We start from the raw sequence: 4,935 nt of genomic DNA on the forward strand, positions 1-4,935 counted from the left end.
TGTACACCAGCCAAATCGCTCGCTCACCACTTTAATGCCAGTAGCTCACAAAGTAGAATTTTTGCTCACAAGACTCCACAGCCTAGCGGGAGCATTGCTGGACTCTATATGGCATTGTACCCTGATAAGGCCCCTCCCCAAACCCCGCCCTCTCCTGGATCCACCCCCAAAGTCCCCAGGTATTTGCCATCCCAGACCTGGCAACCCTTCACAGCTCTCTTGCCCAAGGAGGAACAGAAGGCGCCCCCCAGGCCGGTTCTCCACGAAGGCGGCTGCTGGGGACGGCACTGACGGCCTGCAGGGAACTCGCATGCTCCCAGGTAGGGTTCCCAGGTCTGGGTTGGAAAATTCCTGGAGGCTTTGGGGGTGGATCCGGGAGAGGGCGGGGTTTGGGGAGGGGAGGGGCCTCCGCATGGTTACAATACCACACACACCACCCTTCGGAGCTGCCATTTTATCCTGGGGAGCGGATCTCTTTCGGCTGGAGATCAGTTGCAAAAGCGGGAGATCTCCAGGCCCCACCTGGAGGCTGGCAACCCTGCTCCCGGGCCGCAGCCACATGCATGAGTGGTGGTGACAACCGTGCATCCCGCTCTCCCTCTATGCCCGCCAAAGACAAGCTGCGGTGGGTTCAGCTTGGACCTGGGGGGCGCATGAGCAGAAGGAGGCAGTGCTCCTTGCAGGTGACAAAATCCCTACGGCCCAAAAGATGATGGTCTACCCTAACCCCCCCAGACAACTGGAAAGGAAACCAGAAACCTGGTGGCCATGTCTGTCAAACAGCACAAAGCACGACTACTTGGAGTTGCCAACCTCCAGCTGAGACCTGGAAATCACCAGGAATTACAAGTGATGTCCAGACCAGTGTTCCCTCTAAGCTAAGTTAGTGTGAGCTAGCTCACAGTTTTTTTAGCGTCCGACTCACACATTTTTCTCTCAGCTCAGGAAGGATGGCTCCAGAGCAAACTAACTGATGTAGTAGCCAAATTGCTCGCTCACAACTTTGATGCCAGGAGCTCACAAAGTAGAATTTTTGCTCATAAGACTCCACAGCTTAGAGGGAGCATTGGTCCAGACCAGTGTTCCCTCTAAGCTGAGTTAGTGTGAGCTAGCTCACAGTTTTTTAGCCTCCGGCTCCCACATTTTTGTCTCAGCCCAGGGAGGGATGGCCCCAGAGCAAACTAAGGTACGCAGTAGCCAAATCGCTCGCTCACAACTTCAATGCCGGCAGCTCACAAAGTAGAATTTTTGCTCACGAGACTCCACAGCTTAGAGGGAGCATCGGTCCCTCTACTACAGAGCTGAGTCCCCCTGGAGGAAACGGCAGCTTTGGCCGGCGGACTCTGTACATCTATACCCCACTGAGGTTCTTTTCCTGCCCATATCCTGACTTCCCCAGCCTTCATTCCCATTCCCCAGCCCAACTTTCACAAAGAACTCGGTGTGGCTGCCAACAGCTGCCTCATACATTCCATACCAACGTGAGAAGTCCAGGGACAGAGGAAAAGGTAGGATTGTGCCTCTAGACATAATGCAGGGGCTGGAGAACAGGATTCTTTCTACGCTCTTACAGGGGTGGAAATCTGTGCTGTAGTCATGGACAGAGGAGCCGCAGGAGAGTCACAGGCTGCACGCATCAGGGTGCACAGCATGACATGATACTGCTCTGTTCCCACACTACACAAGACACAGTGATGAAGAAGAAGAAGAAGAAGAAGAAGAAGAAGAAGAAGAAGAAGAAGAAGAAGAAGAAGAAGAAGAAGAAGAAGAAGAAGAAGAAGAAGAAGAGAAGACATTGGATTTCTACCCCACCCTTCACTACCCAAAGGTGTCTCAGAGCGGCTTACAGACTCCTTTCCCTTCCCCTGCCCCACAACAGACACCCTGTGAGGTAGGCGGGGCTGAGAGACTTCTTGACAGAAACTGCTCTTTTCCGAGGACAGCCCTTATCAGAACTACGGCTTGCCCAAGGTCATCCAGCCAGGTGCAAGTGGAGGAGGAGTGGGGAATCAAACCCGGATTAGAGTCCACGCTAGAAGGAGAGTAGCGACACCAAACTGGCTCTCTGAATAAGAAAACCAATGAATGCCGTTCTGGCAAAAGGGAAGCAAACTGAAACGAACCGGAGAGTGGGAAATGGATGGAAGGAAGGGGAAGGAGAGAAAGAGACAAGCAGAGGGAGAGAAAGAGAAGCACTCACAGAAATTGCCAACTTGGGCAAGACGCACAGGAGAAGGACGATTCAGGGGGGCGGCCATGATGGTTTGAAGCCGCAGAACCAAATTTGAGTCCAGTGGCATCTTTAAGACCGACAAGGCTTTATTCTGGGTATAAGCCTTTGTGTGCGTGCACACTTCTTCAGATACACTGGAAACAGAAGCCAAGTCACCGACCATTACGTACAGATAATGGGTGAGGAGGGTGTAGCCAGGAAGGGCCAATTAAGAGTCAAGATGCATAAGTCACTGAGCAGCAAATACAGCCAAGACTGAATGAAGGTGAATAGCGGCAAATTAGCATGCAGCGGAATAAAGGAGGTTACAAACAGATCCAAGGAGGAAGAGGAGAAGAAGAGGAGGAGGAGATTGGATTGGATTTATACCCCGCCCTTCACTCGGAGTCTCAGAGCGGCTTACAGACTCCTTTCCCTTCCCCTCCCCACAACAGACACCCAGCGAGGTAGGTGGGGGTGACGGAAACTGCTCTTTTTCAAGGACAGCTCTGAGAGAACTGTGGCTTGCCCAAGGTCATCCAGCAGCTGCACATGGAGGAGGAGTGGGGGATCAAGCCCGGTTCTCCCAGATCAGAGTCCGCACACTTAACCACGACACCACATTGAATGACTAGCTGTTCCTGGCAACTATCCCTCCCACCTATATGTAAGGCTTGAGGAAGTCTGTTTCAATGTATCTGAAGAAGTGTGCATGCACACAAAAGCTTATACTCAGAAAGTCAAAATTAAACTTTGTTGGTCTTAAAAGGTGCCCCCGGACTCAAACTTTGTTCTACAAGAGAAGGGGGTGAACACATGAAGTTGCCTTTGACTGAATCAGACCCTCGGTCCATCCAAATCAGTACTGTCTACTCTGACCGTCAGTGGATCTCCAGGGTCTCAGGCTGAGGTCTTTCACGTCACCTACCGCCTGATCATTTTAATTGGACATGCCGGGAATTGAACCTGGGACCTTCTGCATGCCATGCAGACATTCAGCCTCTGAACTAATATCCCAAATGTATTTAATCTGATCTCCTATTGTATGTGTATACGTATGCCAATAAAGGAGCTGCGGTGGCTCAAGTGGTTAAGACGCTGAACTGCAGGCTGTGGAAGGTCGGTAGTTCAGCAGTTCGAGACCCGGGTGCCGCATGACGGAGTGAGCTCCCGTCTCCAGTCCCAGCTCCTGCCAACCTAGCAGTTCGAAAGCAAGAAATGGCAAGTAGATAAATAGGGACCACTTCGGTGGGAAGGTCACAGCGTTCCGTGCGCCTTGGTGTTTCAGCCTCTGAACTAATACCCCAAATGTATTTAATCTGATCTCTATTGTATGTGTATAGATAAAGGTAAAGGTTCCCTTGCTCCCTTCCCACCATACATATGTGTATACGTATGCCAATAAAGGCTTGTCAAATGTAATATCCCAAATGAAGCTCATCGTTGCAGCAGCAACATGGGCTCCATGGGACAGGCACCCCATCCTTACCACACAACTTAGGAGGAGGAGGAGAGGAGGAAGAAATTCAATGTATATCCCACCCTTCACTGGGAGTCTCAGAGTGGCTCACAAACTCCTTCCCCTCCCCCTCCCCACAATAGACACCCTGTGAGGTAGGTGGGGCTGAGAGAGAGCTCTTTCCAAAACTGCCCTTGAGAGAACAGCTCTGAGAGAACTTGTGACAGCAGGTGCAAGTGGAAGAGTAGGGGATCAAACTCGGTTCTCCCAGATTAGAGTCCGAGCACTTAACCACGACACCACACTGGCTCTCGCACCAAACTGGCTGCTACCTACAACAGCTGTCCTCTCCCTAAGTTGTGGGGTAAGGATGGGGTGCCCTTCCCATTTCCTGGGAGTAAGCCCCACTGAATACAATTGGCCTTAGTCCTTCGTCGCCCAGGTCAGGATTGCTTCCATACACTCCCCCCGCCCTCCTCTGCCTAAGTTGTGGGGTAAGGATGGGGTGCCCTTCCCATTTCCTGGGAGTAAGCCCCACTGAATACAATTGGCCTTAGTCCTTCGTCGCCCAGGTCAAGATTGCTTCCATACACTCCCCCCACCCCAGTTGCCAGGATGGAGGGGCAGAATCATAACAGCTCAAACTCTTTGCTTGCATGCCTTCGCATGTGAGAAATAAGCTGAACACGGCCGTCTGAAACAGTCTGGCTGCTGCGCCCTGTTCCTAAACTGTGGCCTCCTTTCACAGAGTGCCAGCTGAATCCCACAGCAGCCTTCTAGGTGAGCCCCCACCACCGCCCCAGGGAAGGCTGCTCACTCGGACAACCATAGGCCATACCCCCCAGGACTCCACAGTCGGTGGGCACTGCGGGCCTGCCACTCGCCCCCTCCTTGCAGAAACACAACCGGGAACAACAAGATCACCCAAGACCAGCTCCAAGGCACCGGGCACCACAGCCAGTATCATCATAAAAAGGTAAAGGTAAAGGTTCCCTTGCTCGAAAGCCAGTCGAATCCGACTCTAGGCTCATCTCCGGGAGGTGAGAACACAACGCAAAGAGGTCAGCCTCTCACTCGGATGGGACACACACGTGAGAGCTGCAGAAGTGCTACCAAGTTCTCGGTCTCACTTTAAATCGCCTGAACGCTCAACCACACGCTGGGTGTGGCCAAGTGGACGGCAAATGGACTTGAGCCAAAACCCTCCCTCTACTAGAAATGCGTTTTGTGGCTTTCGGCAAGTCACCCCGGTTCCCTGCCTGCT

The 4,935-nt window shown here is 52.4% G+C and overlaps 1 protein-coding gene across 1 annotated transcript in view; it reads right to left on the bottom strand.

The window, feature by feature from the left end:
• Positions 1 to 4,935, bottom strand: part of DHX30 (DEAH-box helicase 30) — a gene marked incomplete at its 3' end in the record, with an annotated part of 34,720 nt that overhangs the window by 28,952 nt on the left and 833 nt on the right. The gene's annotated exons all lie outside the window — the stretch shown is intronic.

The sequence above is a fragment of the Gekko japonicus genome, unplaced genomic scaffold, assembly GCF_001447785.1.
Source record: "Gekko japonicus isolate JY-2015 unplaced genomic scaffold, Gekko_japonicus_V1.1 scaffold3738, whole genome shotgun sequence".
Taxonomy (NCBI): Eukaryota; Metazoa; Chordata; class Lepidosauria; order Squamata; family Gekkonidae; genus Gekko; species Gekko japonicus.